The sequence below is a fragment of the Zosterops lateralis genome (genome assembly GCF_965231275.1).
Source record: "Zosterops lateralis genome assembly, chromosome: 5".
Taxonomy (NCBI): Eukaryota; Metazoa; Chordata; class Aves; order Passeriformes; family Zosteropidae; genus Zosterops; species Zosterops lateralis.
Window position 1 is genome coordinate 19,149,464 of NC_139766.1, and position 17,257 is coordinate 19,166,720.

Sequence of the window (17,257 nt, forward strand, 5' to 3'; positions counted from 1 at the left end):
TGTTTAAGTGACCATTCTTTGAGGCTTCAGTGACACTTCAAATACATCATACAGGTGTTCCACAAATAATTTTTGCTTCCAGCCCAGTACAGATGGTGTTTTTCTGACTCTCCACTTAGTCCTCTGTTACATAAACAGAATGCACCAATTCATATAAATGGTAACAATCTAATACTTTAAATTATTATTCCTGGGTGCTCTTGCATTTGACGTTGCTTAAGCAGATGACAGTACTTATCAATCCGCTTCAGGCATTCAGAAATGAAGTAGATTTGTGTTATCTTTTTGTTTTTCTTTACAACTTTAAATCTCAAGTTTACCAAATTATGTATGTGTGTTCTATGTATTTAATACTTTACTGAAATGAAAGTGGGAAGGTTAATTTCTGCTTAGATGTTAAGGATAACACATTTGAGCAAGGTAAAAAGAAATGCCTCTTGCTCATTGGAGAGGATGAAAAATGTTCAGTGGTATTTAATCTCCTCCTAAGGAACACAAAATTTAGATTGCTGGAGATAAGAGGTACATTCAATCTCAAGGGTTTTAGATCACTGACTTTTTTTGCAGCAAAAACCCCCCACTTTCTTCTTTAGGTGTACTCTTCAGGGCATTACCTTCTTATTTCTATTTTTCACCCAGCATTAAATTTAGTAGTTACAGTTCTAACTGGGATGATTGCCAGACCTCGAGCACTTTCAGATAACTTTTAGTAACATGTCTTAATGTCAGTTTTGGTTTAATATGTGCTAAAGACATCTGAATCAATACTTTGTCTTTCACATTCCTTTTATTTTAATTCAGCTCAGTTCTTTGTGATCCCTCTCCTGTTAAAAAAATAAACAGGTACTGGTAGTTGTTTAGAGTACTACAGGTTTTTTCAGTTGGGAATTACTAATGGATAAATGGTAAATAGTTGCCTTTTAAAGACTTTGTCACAGTTGGATATTGTAAAAACACTGCTGTACTTCAGGTGAACGAGATAGAGCATTGGCTGGTGTGATTTCTGTATGAGTGGTAAAGTTCTCCTTAAATTATCCTTTGATAGTTTATTTGTGTCTTAAGTTAATGCTGCACAATTATTTTCAGACTTGAATTTATTTAAAATTAAGGTCAGTATGTCCAACCCTACAAAAGTCAATCTTAAGTTGTCAGCCATCACTCCATTCTGACAGAAATTAATGACAATTTTGAATATTTGTACTAGCTTGTTAGCTTGTTGGGTGGTAGAATGGATTCTGGTAAGTCTTCAGGTGGAAGACAAAGAACTTCTGGAGTGAACTAGTTAACCTGTGTTCTTTATCAGCTTTCAAATCCATCTCCCAGTAAGATGGAGTCTCCCCAGGGGAATGTGGATGTACTTACTGCTTGGAACTTTGTAGTTAATTATATTTGGCTCTCTAATTCTAATAACTTGCATGTGTGCTATGCTTGCTTGCTTTTCAGTAGCTGACAAAATCTATAGGAGATCTTGGGAGTTTGTCTTAAAAAATTGCTGTTAAAAAAAAAAAGACTGGCAAGAGAAATCTGTCAGGCTGTGAACCGAATAGAATGAACAAAAAGACCAGCTGTTGTCTAAAAGTATTGTTTAAATAATTCTTAATGAAATGAATTGGGTAGCACGTCTGTTTTCACATTGCTCTCCTCCAAGCAACAAATATAATTAGCATACCCTAGACTTCAGCGAGGCTGTTTGGGAGATGTCTTGCCCTGTTTTTATTTTTAATTTAAATAACATTGAGTTGTAGTGAGTGTTCAGCATATTAATGCCTGACTTAAAAGATTAGCAGAATTTGAATGACTTGCATTGTTTTGTTTAATTATTGCTTTATAAAAATGTAGATACTTGCAAAAAGCCCATTGGATCTGGATATGTTTTAATGACATAGCAAGAAGAGGACCAAGACGAGTAAATATGTGCAAAATTTTAATCTTAAGATGCTGTACTGTTCTGGGAAGAGATGTTCTCCATGCAGATTCTGCTCTTCCTCTGTTTGCTCTTGGCTTCTGTTTGTTTTTATTAGTTGAACTAAAATAAGAAACAAAGCCCTCAGACTGACTAGTTTCTGTCTCTAATATATACACTGTACTTGCTTTTAATCTCACCTATTGCATGTTGTAATGCTGTACACAAATGCATTTGGAGTATTTCTTTGGTGTTGTACAGCATGATGCATTTCATTCCCTTTTCTAGTTTACCTCCCATTAGCTATATATTGCTTTACAACTGGAAAAACCCTGAATTTTTGGGAATTTAGTCTATTTGCATATAAAAATACTTTTTTTTCCCTTTTCTGTGAGTCTTATGAGAAATGTCCTGCTTGGAGAGTCTCAGACAGTATTTTCCTGTGTTTATTCATGTTACTTTGCTTTACTTTATAAGTAAAAATTGATTTTATTGATTTCTGATGTGTTGTTGCACTTAATGTTGAATAAATCTGACTTTCATTTTGAAAAGTGAAAATGTGTTAGTGAAAATGTTATGTCATTTTAATTGAGCTTAGCCTGTTACCTGAGTATATATATTTTTTTTTTCTTGAGATAAATTTTCTTGGTTCTGCTTAGGCTTCTGGCCAGTATTTCTTTTTTTATGCTGTTATTAAAGCTTGATAGCAATATTACTGTGAAGGGGAAGTTGGAGACCATTTTCTTTGGCAACTAGGGTGCTACAGTCAGGCTTGTAAATCCCAAGTCTTACTGCTTTTGCTTGAAAGAGCCTTTCTGAGTTTGAGTTGTTTAACATTTTGAAGATTTGGGGCTTGTGCTGTTTTGGGTTTTTTTTTTACTCTTTCTTTTCTTTTCCCTTCTGAACAAGCTGAAAAGCCTTTCCAAGTGACTGCTGGAATAATATGTAGCCTTGTGACTTTGAGCATGAGGATTGGTTTGAGAGCCTGTGGCTCTCTACCAGAAAAAAAAAAAAATCCTTGTTGTTATTTAATATTCCTTTGAACTTGTAGCTTGGAGAAGGAAGAAGCTCAAGAAGAGCTTTTTTCAAAGCAGCTTCTCTTGTAACCAAAAATCCCACTTATGTGGAGGTGGTAGGGTAAATCAGTGAGTGACAACACAGGTGAACCACAGGATCAATGTCAATCATGTTTAGAGAATTTAAATTAGGGTTTTGGTTTTTGAAGTTTTTTTTAGTTTTTCCAGATAAAAATGGAAATTGAAATTTGAATCTTTATGTAAATTATGTTCAATTGTAGTTGTCTAATACAGCCCACTTCAGAAGCAATAATTTAGTGTGTGTGTGAGTTGGTCACTGGTTTCACTTCAATTTGTCCTTAGAATTCTTGATTAAACAGGGTTAAATGTTTATCAATGGGGAAATCATATAGGCTGGCAAAGCCTAAATCAGCATCTTCGGAGAGCTGAATTACTTGGAACCTGCTGTTAATTTCTCCTGCAAATGTTGATCAAGCTATTATAGCATAGCTTATAGGAAATGGCTTATTTTACTGCAAGACTTGGCACCCAAGCAAGTGGAACATGGATCATTCTAATCCCAAAGGACATTACTGAGCTTTGGTTAATTAACAGCTTCAGCAAGTTGGTATGCAGTTAGTGAAGTCAGGGTTTGAATTTTTTTTTTTTTCTGATGAACTGCATTTGACTACTATTGAATCAAAGTCTGTTCCCTTACTCTGTCAAAACTAGGTTTTAAACTGATAGTTTTTCCAATTTCACTGGGTGATGGAACCACTTGTGAAATTCTATAGTATCCTGCTTGTCCTAAGTGAGGAGGAGGATGTGGAATAGGGTTGAAACGGGACAGGTGATCTCCTGTAAGTTCTTTTGGGTATTTAGTTGTTCCTAGGCATAGAGTGTTCCTGGTTATGTTGGTTCTGGAACAGTTTCAGAAAGGTCTACCCCTGTTACTTTGAGTGCCTTGTAAGGATGTGCTAAGTATCCACAAATATATCAACACATTGGAAAATATTTCTTTATTCAATGAATTTATTTATATTCAAAGAGAAGTTTAGCTGAATTTTCTGTCCTCTTAATGCTGCAATACTTGTCTGTTTCAATCCTTCCTCTTCTACTTCTGTGCTACAAAGAGGAAGTTAAATAGTTAAGTTCTAAAGGCCAGGTTTTGTCTGTATTCTAAGAGGTCCTTCAGCCTGTGGCTAATCATATTCTGGAAGTAATTTCTGAAACTCATGCTGGATTTCTTGTTGTTCTCTTTACTTCTAAACTTCACTCTCCAGTTTTTCTTATCTGTTTTATACAGAGGATGCTTAGCAATAGAGAAATATTCCAGAAATTGTTACAATTACAGCCTACAAGTGAAGGCACATGAGTAATCATATGGGTGAAGAAAGAGATGGGGGACAGAGGCACAGCAGAAGAAGGGGTGTACCATAAATTGTTTGTACTCTGGAATGCAGGAGTCTGGAATAATGTTTGAAGGTACAAATTATGTGTGAGGGAAGCTCAAACGCAGACTATGTAATTGATATTTGGATTGTTTTCCCCTTTCCCTCACTCCTGCTCTTATAAAATACCCTTTTTTAAGGTGTAAATATAAGATCCTAAGGAGAATGTCAATGGAAATACTGCTTTGTGTTTAAAAAAGGTCAATTCTGCCTTCTGGTCAACCTGTAGTCTGTATAATTTTTTTGGTAGCAATTTTAGATAAAATACTTTGAGAAAGATAAATAAAACATCAGAAATTACGTCTGATATACCTCTGGAGATAGAATGTCATCTACCAGGAACACTGCAAGATAGGTAACTACTCTAAATATCTACACCAAAAACTCCCAACAAAACAACCAACAGCCCCCACCTCCCAAATCCCCCCAAGCCCCCCTGTTGTGCTTAAAGCATTTTCTTTTTTTAGATTGCTGTTGCCTACTTGGAGCATCGAACAGCCTGTATAAATGCAGTTTACATTGTCAGAGATTTTGATTAATTTCAGAAGAAGCAGTAGAGACATAAGAAACACAACACTGAGTTTTGATAAAGTTGGCCAAGTCAATGTATCCAGCACCTAACAAGCAAAGGGCTACTGAATGTGAACTTTTTCTAAGAAGGTTCCTGTCACTTTGAAGAGTTCTTGCTTCTAGACATTGCTCAGCCACAGATGTGCTTTAAGACTGTAGTTTCTGCTTTGATGTATGACTTCTGATTTGTCAACAGTAAAAATTCCAAAATTAAAGGTAAAAGTTGTAAAAGTTAAGAAAAAATCAATTTCAAACCCCTCAAGTTTAGAAACTTCTTATAGAAAAGAATATATGCTTTAAAGACAAGTTTTCTAGTGTAGACTAAATAAAACAATTGTGTATTGGTGATCTTAATTTCTTTCAGTCATCTGTTGAACCAATCAGTCCCAGCATCACCTTCAACATGAAGGTATATTTTGTAGTTAATCTGACTTCTGTCTTGTGTAATGCAATGAAAAGTTTCTGTAGTGCAGTCCATACTCTTCAATGGACTTGTGCAGCCTCTGGTGCCTAAAGCAGGTCTGGGACACCTCTGCTCCTTTGCTGTTGGCAGTGTATCTCCTCTTCCTACAGGCAAATCTAAGGCTTTTAAAAACTTATTTTCAGAGTTTTTTATTGGAGTTTTGCTTTGTTGAGCCTGGAATGCTGCAGTCCAGGCAGGTCTGGCCGGAGCTACTGTGCATTGCTAGTGATTGATCGTGTGCCTGACAGAGCTGCTGTAGCTACTCAGTACCATTGCTAATATCAGCCAGAGACAAATATACCAACTGAGGTTCTGCTGGTAGTGGAGAAAATTCTCTAATTTCTACCTAAATCATGCAAATATAAATGAAGGAAAAGTTTTTAAGGAGCTCTAGTTACTGCAGTCTTGAATCAGATTATTCTCTTGAAAAGAAAAAAAATTAGTAATATTTTATTCTTAAATATCCCAAAGTAGTGTGAATAAAAGGAAACATAGTAGTTCTTCTTAAAGTTCTGCAACCCCTTTGTGACAGTGTTCATGGCATAGCAGCCAGGAATTAAGAAACTAAAAGGAGGAATATGTTTATGTACTTGATAGGAACAGTGAAGGCACCTTGTTAGGATTTTTGGCCTTTCATTAAAGGTGGAATGTGCATAAAAAAGCGTACAAATGCGATTAGATGATTAGTTTTGTTAATATCATCAACTTTATCCTGTAGAATGCTCTAGATGTAGTTTAGATGTGAGGAGAGAGACTTGGCAGCCTCATGTATAGTTTGGTTTTGAGCTGCTAATCAATTTGAATTTGCACATCGGGATTGGGATTGGATGCGTACAAATCCAGTGATAAAGACATCTGTAGTGTTGCCAGTTGTGCAAGGTAATCATTAGCTGCTGTGGTAATAATTTCTGTTGTAAAAGCTAAATTTGCTCTTTTTGAATCATCATATTGAGAGATTATAATATACTCTTCAGCACTAAAACCATCTAAAGAAAAACACAAATGTGGCTCCTCCACATTTCTGACCAGACTCCTGCCGTTCAGACCCTCATTAGTAACATTGTATAATAATAATTTGAGAATTATTTGGAGATTCTGTATTTTAAAAATAAAGATCCTGCAGGAGTACTGTGAAAGGTAGCTCCACAAAAGCAGAAACTCTAGATGGTATGTTCAATTGAAGACTATAGACTCCCCCATGCCTTGTTCCTGGGTGTGCAGCAGAGAATACAGTTCTGCTGCTCACGCTCCCCATTTTAACCAGAGCTATTGAAATCAAGTGTGAGATCCCCAGTAACACATATTCACTGATTTCTCTAGATTGGCTAAGGGCATATTTAAGACAAAATGGTGAAGAATATTTGCCCCATACTACTTACTTGCCGTACACATCTGTAGGTGAAGGTGGTGCCTCTTGGATCGGGTGATCATCTTCTTTGGCTTCTGCCAGATCTTTCAGCATTCCTGTGGAACCAAACTGCTCTGAGATTTGTATGGAAATAATTCAGCCTTCCTTGGCACTAATTTGATGTAACTATTTTGGATTTTATCTACTGTAGTTAAGAATTCTCAAGTGTCCTATTTTCCAGGGGATCTCAGACAAACCTTTATCAAAGAGCTATGATTGATTTTTTTTTTTTTTTTTTTTTTTTTTTTTTTTTTTTTTTTTTTTTTTTTTTTGTTGCATTACAAGCAAACATTTTCTTCTTTTGTTCCCGAGGGAGAAGGGAGCGTATGTTTTCCATGTCTTTAAAAGATGCTCTCCATCTCCAAGCACTGTGTAAACTGGCATATGTTAGATTTTGAACATCAGTGGAGAAAGCAGCACTGTAATTCACACATTTTCATTTGACAGTTAGGTCGCAAATATGCTAACATTCAACTTGTTGGTTATTATTGCTGCTCCTTTTCACAAGGGAAATTAGTATTCACATTAGAGGATGACTTCTCTGCAAAGAATTACATAAACTAGGCAGGCAGCTCCGTTTTTTAGCTTTTTGTGAAAAAAAGCCTTTTACTTTTTACTGTATTCCCTGTCTGGGAGAAGTCAAACATTCATTTAAACAGAAAGGCTTGGAAATTAAACAAATAGTTCCCTCACTTTAGGTGCAGCTTGAGCTCTGCTGAAATGCTGCCTGTTTCCTCTTTTTTCTTCAGGGTCTTGCAGTGGTGAATGACTCTTTTAGTGCTGTGCTCATGACATAGCACAGTCACAATTTTCCTACTGAAGGCTTGGGGAAATCTGTGTGTCCTACTGGGATGCTTTTCTGTATATAAGAAAAGAAAAGATTGCAGCAGTAAGGGACACATGCTTTGATCACTACTGTACTTAGGGTGTGATTGAAGCAATGGAGAATTCAGGGGACAGAGAATAATAGAAATGGCAGGAATTCATAGATCACATTGGTATTACTTTTCAGGAAAATACTGTTGGATTGTGGGACTAGCCTCCTTGCTGCTTGAATTTTTTAGCTTACTGATATGGACACCAGAAAGATTTATCAACACCTGTGGATTTTAAGTTGATTTAAAATATCATCTTATAAGTTGGAAACACTTAAATGGTGCTCCATCAACTTGCCAGCTTGAAATTTTAGCTTATGCAAGTTAGCTTGGGAGTTTCTTCCAAATAATGTTTTCCAATTAGATTATTTCTGATGTTTCTATTGCACTTCTGCCCCCCATCTCTGTTAGTATGATGGTCAGCTTCTTGCTAAGTCCTGCTGGAAGTGCAACTAAAACCTTAATCACTGGATCTTTAGTAGCACTTTCTTTCCACCACACTGTAGAACTGGGTTGTAGAAATACACAGAAAATGTCTATTGTGTGTGAAAACACAAGGTGCACTGTCACTGTGGAAGAATATGTTTTATTATTATTTATATTCTGCACTATTGCAAGTCATTTACCTGTCCTTAGTGAAAATGAGGTTGTGTGGTGTTTATTTCTCCTTTTTTTTAAAGTCATAACACATAACAGTAATGTTTTGCTCTGAACTGGGAAGAAGTTTGCTTCATGAACCTTACACAACTTTTTACAGACCTCTTCATCTTAAGTGGCTCTGGAAATACCTGAGAAAACTACAGGACTTTCAAAGCTGTTTTTAATGAACTGGTAGGACTTTGTTCTTTCTGTTTCAGGAGACAGATAAAGCCGTCCCTGCTGTGGTTTCCCACTGCACCCCAGCCTAGTATTTGATCTGCCTAGGCTGCTGCTGGCTGTGCTTTGTGTGGTGTGAGGGCTGTACCTGATAAGGCTCAACCCTGAGCAGCTCAACCAGGTTCTGTCTAGATGAAATAGCTACTGCTTAGCATGGCAATCTTCACACTAGTGTGATGGGGGAAAAAAAACCCCAAACCCTAGAACCTTTCTTAAAAGAAAATTGATATAGTCTACTTCCAGTTCAACATCAGCCAGTGTATGTGTACCTTTTTTTTTAATACATATATATACATACATATGTAGGTAAAAATAATTAGGTGGCTAAGTATTTATATAAAAATTCCCACTAATACCTTGGAGCAATGAATATTTCAAGTGAAAAATTCTGTTGTTTTGTCTGTTGTCACTTTGAAGTGAGAGACTTCTTTTGTCTTCTGGCCCTTCAAAGGTGAGTATTGGCAAAGATAGTGCCTTTAGATCTTTGCTATAATGAATATAAATAGATAACATAATACATTTAGCCAAGCTTCAGATGCTGAAATCTAGTTCTCATTGTCAGTTATTTGTTTTGTGACTTTTAACTAGACAGTTTAATTGTTTGGTTAAAATAAAGGCAATAGTGACTAGCCTCTTGCAAGAGGTTGAATGAATGTTAAGCTTCTGTTAATTAAAAGTACTATTTTAAATTCTAGATGTTAGTAATTCACCAGATTAAAGGATAAAACTTCTGAGAGCTAAATATTTTTTCTTGCAAAGAAAAGTGTTGAATTTCAAAGCTACATTAAACTCTCCTCTGTTGTTCAAGATACTCTAACCTATTCATATTTTAGAGGGTGGAGGGTGTGGGGAGGAGTGAATGGAAAGTAAAATGAAAATCCAGGAAAGAGTATATTATAAAAAGCAGGTTTCACCTTTCTTCATCTTAAACAGTGACTTTCATAAAGTGACATGATGAGGTCAATAGAAAAAAATTCAAAAGTATTGAGAATGTAAACCGTAAGTGGTATGAAAATATCAAAAAGGCTTTCAGCAGTGTTCTCTATGTATTTCACATCTGTATTCTAGTTATTCTAAAACCCTGTATATGTTAATGGAGTCCATACAAATAGAAGAGAGCAGTGTTCAAGCTTATCCCCTCATTTCTGCTCATTAGCTGACAACATTAAGTGTTCTGCTAGAGCATAGTCCCTGTTTCTGTAGTTCGTGTTTCCATTCTTGAAAAAATCTCACAGTTTGTCTTATTTGGAATTCAATGCACTCAGTGAGCCCTCCTATTTTTACAAAAGTGTTCTGATCTCTTATTCTGGGTGAGATATCTGCAGGTTTAACCTGCTGGTGGATTGCAGTTAATATATGAGAATGTCTGACAATCTCTGACCTCTTTTTGTATGTTGAATTTTAAATATATTGGGGGAAAGTCAGTTTAAAAAAAAAAAAAAAGCATTTTACGTTATTTGCATCTTATTCAGTCAACAGAATATGGGTCACAGAGCCACAGAATCTTTAGGATCAGAAGGAACCACTGGAGGCTATCTAATCTAACACCCCTGCTTGAATGCAGGGTTACCTACAGCAGGTTCAGGACTATGTTCAGTTTGGTTTTGTGTATCTCCACAGATGGAGTTCCCATGGTATCTCTGTGCTGGAATTGCTCCATTGTTCATCTATGCTGTATGTCTGTACTGGGGAGTGCAGGGCTGGTCACAGCCCATGTTGTGTATCACCGCTGGCAGTATCATCTCCCTCTGCCTGCTGCCTTGGCTCTGCCTAGTGCTTCTGGGACTGGCGTTTCACTAGTGTTTCAAGGGTGCAGGGTGACTTAAGTTCAGCTCTTTGTCCACTTGGATCCCCCTGTCCTTCCCCCCAGAGCTGCTTTCCTTCCATTTGCCCCGCACAGCCTGTGCTGGTGCATGGGGTTATTTCTCCTCAAATACGTGACTTTAAATTTGATTTCCCTTCATGAGGTTTCTGTTTGCTTATTTCTCCTGACTGTTACTGTCCCTTGAATGGCAGCAAAGCAACATAGCCATCTGGTGTATCAGCCACTCCTCCCCAAAATTTATCTGCAACCTTGCTGTTGGCATGCTGCGTTCCATCTTTCAGTTCATTAAGGAAGATGTTAAAGAGTGCTAGCCCCAGTATCAACCTCAGGGATATACATTAGTGATTGTCTTTAACCAGGCTTTGTACTGCTGATCACAACAACCATCTGAGCCTGGCAGTTCAACAAGTTTCCAATCTACTTTATTGTCCACTTACCTCGTCTATATTTTGTGTATCTGTAAGAAAGTTATGTGAGACTGTCAAAAGCCTTGATGAAGCAAAGAAAAACCACATCCACGACTCTCTTCTCACCTGCTGAGCTGATCACTTTGTTGTGGAAGGCTGTCAGGCTGTTCAGGTATGAGTCCTGATCTGTAAGTTTATGCTGACTCATCACCTTTTTTGTGCCTGGAAATAACTTCCAGGATTATTCCGGGCACCACCTTGCTAGGGTTTTAGGTGAGGCCAGTTGGCCTGTAGCTTCTTATATCTGCCTCCTTTCCCTTCTGGAAGATGACACTTGCTGTCTTCCAGTCCTCAGGAACCTTCTTCAATCACTCTGACGTTTCAAACATCATTGATCGTGATCTCACAATGACATTGGCTGGCTCCCTCAGCACCTGTGGGTGCATCCCTTCTCTGCTGACACCACTTTCCCTGCTCCAGACTTTTTTGGTGATTTCAAGAACCTGAGATTTCTGAAAGGCAGATCTTGCTAGGAAGGACCACAGTATAGAAGGCATTGAGTACCTCAGACTTATCCATGTTGATGCTACTATAGAGCCCGTTCAGCAGGCCCACACTGCTCCTAGTCTTCCTTAAGTTGCTGATATGCCTGTAGAAGCCTTTTATATTGCCTTTTGTGTCTCTCACCGGATTCACCTTCAGATGGGCTTTGATATATCTAACTCCATTACTACATGCATGGACAGTGTCTCTGTGTTCTTCCCAGGTTATTTGTCCCTGCTGTCATCTCTTATTTTTTCCTTTTAGATGAGTTTTGTCAGGAACTCCCTGTTCATCTGTGCAGGAGCCCTTTCTGCACATTGGGAGAGACAAATCTTGATATTGGAGGAGGGTGTCCTTGAACAAAAATCCAAAAGCTGCCCTCCTCTTTTCTCCAGAAGTATACTCCATATGGCTCCTCCATGGAAGTCCTTGAGGAAACCAAAAGTACTCTTTCCTGGCTAGCAGGGTCTTGCTATTTGCCTTGTCCCCTCCTTTCTGGATCTTGAACTCCACAACTCATGTTTGCCCCTAGCCTTCACACTCCCTGTAGAAGTCTGGCTGGGATGGAGTTAATTTCTGTACCTGTGCAGGAAATACCTGTTATGTGCCATGTTTTGGACCGTTGACCAAAGTGATGCTGATTACACACCAGTATTTTCCCTACTGCTGAACAGTGCTAATACACTATCAAAGCCTTCTCTGTTTCTCAGTCTGCTGCAGTGAGGAGGTTGGAGGTGGGCACCAGGCTGGGACAACTGAGTACAACTGACAAAAAAGGACCAATTCCATGACATTGTTTTCAGCCATAAAACTGGGAATGAGTTTTCCAGGGCTTGTTGTTGCTCAGGGATTTAGTTGGGCATTAACTGGCTAGTGCTAAATAATTGCTTTTGCAAATTTTTTGGTTTTGTTGTTCTCCCTTTCCCCCCTCCCCATTTTCACCTCAACCTACAATTTTTCTCACTTTTGCTCTTCTTTTAGTTCTTTCCCTCAGCACTCTGCAGAGGGTAGTGAGTGAGCAGCTCTATGGGGCTGTGGGGTTTAAATCACAACATCCCGGACAAGTTGTTCTTTCTTTGCAAGGATGAAGTCCAACAGCGCATCTGCCCTTTTTGGCTGGCTTTTGGTTGATTGCTTGTGTTCAGAAACTCATTATTAATGCACTCCTGAAACATCCTCAGTTACTTCAGTTACTTGTGCTCTGCTGTATTGTCCTTCCACCAGATATTGGGGTGCTCAAAGCCTGCATGAGCAGCACGGCCAGTGCATGGGGGACTTCTACAATTGCCTGAAGAAGTCCACAAAAATCCAATACTTTAAATCAGGTGGCTGGTAGCAGACATTCACTACAGCATTAGCTATTTTGGTCTAAGCAGTGATTCTGTACCCATAAGCTGTCAGCTGGCTCATCATTCATCCCTAGGTAGGACTCTTGTCCACTACCTGCAGTGTTCTTGCTTCAAGAGCAACTCCAGCTCCTCACCATCGTATCCACCCCTTGCAGAAGCTGTGTAAGTTGCCCCAGCATGTTTCATGGTCGCAGTGAGACTGTAGCCGCACCAACCACGTGCAGGCCTCCAAGTCCTTGTGTCTGTGCACTGAGAGTTGGTGCACAGGCACTTCAGAGAGGCACTCAGTCACCCTGACTGCTTGTTGATAGTGTGACTGATGCTACAAAGACCTATCACAACAAGAACGCACCAGTTATTGAACCTCAGAACACATCCTTCAATGTGTTTCTGCTGTAATGGAGATGAGCAGAAAGGCTGTAGCGGTGGACAATGAATGCTTACTGCTCCCAGCTCCCAAGATAGGCCTGTTTACTCCTGGTTTCTAGAACAGAAAATTATTTGCTCCCCGGGGAGTCAGCAATGATCAGTCTGGTATTGAAAAAGGTGCTGAAGGTTGAGAGACAAAAAATGTTCTCTGATTTCTGGAGGGAAATGTCAAATGAAAGAACTTGAGGGATAGGGTGTTTGGAGGAAATGTGATACTCAAAGGTCAAATGATTAGAAGTAGGTTGAGACTGGCAGATTTGACAAGAAAGGTGAATATATTCAATGTTAGGAAGATAACAGAAGTAATAGTAGGGCTGGGAAATGCTGCAAATGACATGAAAAAGAAGAAAGGCCAGAAGAAAACAGTACTTTTAAAAAGTATCTATGCTTCATAAATCACATAAAAATCAACTACTCTATTCTAACTAATCCTTGACTTTATTTTCTTTGTCCTAGGATGTATATAGGTTGATGTGATCTGAAATGGAACCAGAATCATTGTGCTTTCAAGGGCTTACTTCCCTCTACTTTGCTTCAATGGCTTTCTTTCCTGCATCCCTTGGGTGTGATAATGGCATTCTGTGAATCATAATAGCAGTGCAGAGCTTAATTAATGTTTGCAAAACACTTAGATCCTCAGATGAAGTGTGCTATATGCATTCAGTGCAACATATTATTGCCAGTAAGCAGAGGATATTTTTAATTCCAGCAACAACTAATTTTTGGTGCTTTTTATATCACAAGAGCAACCACATGAGGATGGCCAGGAAGGGTCATGCCAAGGTTCAGTTACCTCACTATATCAGCTTCAGGAGTAGCAGATGTTTAAGGAACAGATCTGCACAAAAGACAGAGGCTTTGTCTGGCAAACTCTCCTGGCTTCTAGAAACAAAATTTTAAAGACTTTTTTATCTGAAGGCTACATCCAGTCCTTGCCCCTGAAGGGAATACTTGTCCCAGCCTTTTCAGCCAGTGCTTGGTGAGCCAAGGGATTAACCTTGCATGCCCTTTATAGGGTGTTCTCCCCTGACTGAAAGAGACAAAATAGAGGAAGAAAATAATATTTTAGTCCTTTGAGTTGCAAGCAAATCTCCATCCACCAGGATGACAAATGTATTTGAGTCACTAGTGTAAAAATTATGTGATATTTGGTACTTTGACATAACTGCTCATGGAAGAGCTCAGCATATGTCCTCTCGGCCTCCAGAAAAGGATGATTTATTGCTTTAAATTTGTCAGAATCTTTAAAACCACAGATCCCTATCTGAGGAGACATAAGTTTTTCATCCTTGTGAGTGAGACAACTGGATGTAGAGGCATTAGTTCATACTAATGAGATGTTAAAATCCTGTCTTTGATATAAATTAAACTAAAGATCATCAGCTCTATGTAAGGAATTGCTTTGCCTTGCCATTGCCTCACTTTTCCCCTCCCAGCTAGCAGACAGTGTTTTATGTATCAACTGGCAGCAGTTTTTGGCCTCCAAAATAGAAATATTTGGAAATATGACATATATATATATATACACACACACACACACGTGTGTGTATATATATATATGAATGAACTGGAACCATTTTTATGTTCAGTTGGATTATATTTTTCTTGTTTTTCTGATTTGCCCAAATAGGTTCATTCCTAATTTAAAAACCTTGCCAAGAGAATTCTCTTCCACTTATATGGGGAAACATATAACTTCTATGTGAAGTTGTGGAAATATTTGGAGAAGTGTGTAATGAAAGGGCCAATAAAAATGTAAATTATCTCAACTGTATTTATTATATATTTCACCTGGTTCTCTGGCAATGCTGCTGATTTTGATAGTAAACAGCTGACTAAATGTTTTGTAGCATGTTTTAAAAAATAAATGAATAAACCCATAATATTTGCATTTAATTATCTGCCAGAGAAGGTATCTCTTCCATTTCAAATTAGTCTAGCAGATATATTCATCAAAATCTTTTTTATCTTGGACCTGAATATTACTCTAGGTGGCAGAATTGCTCTATTTACAGCACACAAAGAACAGATTAAGAAACACAAAATGGTTAATGATATAGATCTCCCTGGTGTGAATAATTCCTGTTTCCTAAATCAGCTGCCTTATTTTTCCAATAGCGTCAAATGTATCAGGAAGCAGGTAGAATTCATAAGCTCTGTTTTTTAAAGGGGAAAAAATAAAGTGTTTTCCTATAGGAAAGTGCCTGGCTCAATTTTTTTGTATTTTTGTAAAGCTGCAGAATTTTTTTGTAAAGTATTTTTGCTATGTAATGCTGATACTTGAAGCAACTTTGAGGTAATGTGTATGAGCTGCCATGTATGTATGGTTTCCTAGGAGGGGTTGAGGCTGGGGGAGGAGCTAATCTTTCCAACAATGCTATGTCAAATTCTTTGCATATGAAGGGATTAAATTGTAACACAAAATGCATGTGAAACAGGGAGATGGGACACTTTAAACACATTTGTAAGGTAGCTGTTCTTTCAAGTTGAAATACATTTGTCTAAACTGCTCTGTGTATTGTAAGAGCCTAGAAGGATTGAGCCCCTCTAATGGTTTCCTAGATAAAAACTTTGACAAAAGCTCTGCCCTAGATCCTCTAATTCCAAGAATTGTGAAACATTGGATATAATTTCTTTGTTGGCCAGTGTAATATATTTTAAGTATAATATATTTTAACTGTTTCTGTTTCTGAACTTTAGATTATAGGAGGAAAAAAGGAGGGCAGTGAAAGCTTTCAGGAGGAGCAGGGTTTAAATTAGACTCTTTAGGAGGTCAGACATTTCAAATCTAGAAAATCTTTCTGGAGCTGTGGAGGGGGTAGAGAATTCCAAGGATGCTCATGTTCTTACTTCCCCAGCTTCAGTAACACTACTTCTTCTGTTTAGTATGTGTTTTTATTGCCCACATTGTTAGCCTTCCTCTCCACCCATGGCGAGTATGTTATTGCTACTCCTAAATGAAAACTACTTAGAAAAAAATCTTGTCAGTGCTTACCATTTGTTCTGGATTTTGTAGCAGGGTTGGTGCTGTGGGAGTTAAACCACTCTTTTGTAGTGCTGCTGCCAAGACTGATGTTGCCTATCTTTACAAGGTGGGGAGTGTTAGCTGGGCATATAAATGTAAATATTGAAATATATTTCAGGGATAGAAAAAGTATCCTTTCTTTCAGTTATGCTACATTTTACTAAAAGCTTTCTGCATTTTCAGTGGTTTAAAAGAAGAATAAAACAGTTATAGCATTGGCTTGCAAGCCTCTCCTTGAAGCTGGAAAAAATGTAATTTTTTTTCTTCCTTCTCATAGTACAGTTGTTGACTACATGCTTGTCTTTGGTTTGTGGGCCATCTAGACTTTTTTCCTTTTCTTTGATTGGCTTGTTGCAGTATAACCTGCTTTGTGTTTTGATTTGAAAGCACTCTTTACTTATGCTGAGTGTAACTTCTTTCTGGAGGATCCATTGAAATAAAATGGAGCTGCTTTGTAAATGCAGGGAATAGAAGTTCTCTACAAGAGTATGAATGCAGTCCTTGCCTGAGCACACCAGAAGCAAGAATAGAAGGTGGAAGGCTCCCATGTCAGTTTATCCCTGGATATTTCTGAAGCGTATTTTTTACTTGATTTCACTTCAATCAGCAATTTGTAAGACTCTGTAGGAGTATGTAGAGGTATGTCAAATTAACCGATAGTGTGGGGAACATGGGAACACTTATTTCTGTAAGATTATCTGGTCAAGGACCTTGTCAAACGTGATGAAAAGGAAAAGAGAGAAGCAATAACTGAAACACAGAGACAGGCCTGGCAGACAAACAATGAGACAAAGACAAGAAGCAAACTAACTGGCACTTTAAAACTGATAGGGTTGTAAACCCCAAATGGTTGTTGGTACTGCCCAAACTGGTGGGGGAATGTGCAGGGGAAGGGAGTGAAAACAGAAAAATAGACAAAAAGGGATTAAAAAGGTGTTGGTCACTTGTAAAATGAAGCTGGTCAGAATGTTTGTCTGACTGAACCCCATACTGATCACAGTCTGATCTTCTGATCAGATCATGTCTTAAATATTCTCTGTAAAAACCCTGCCTGGGAGTGCTGCACAGACCAGGTGCCAGGGCTGGGCTGCTGTGTCAGAGGATTTGGAGCAGCTGG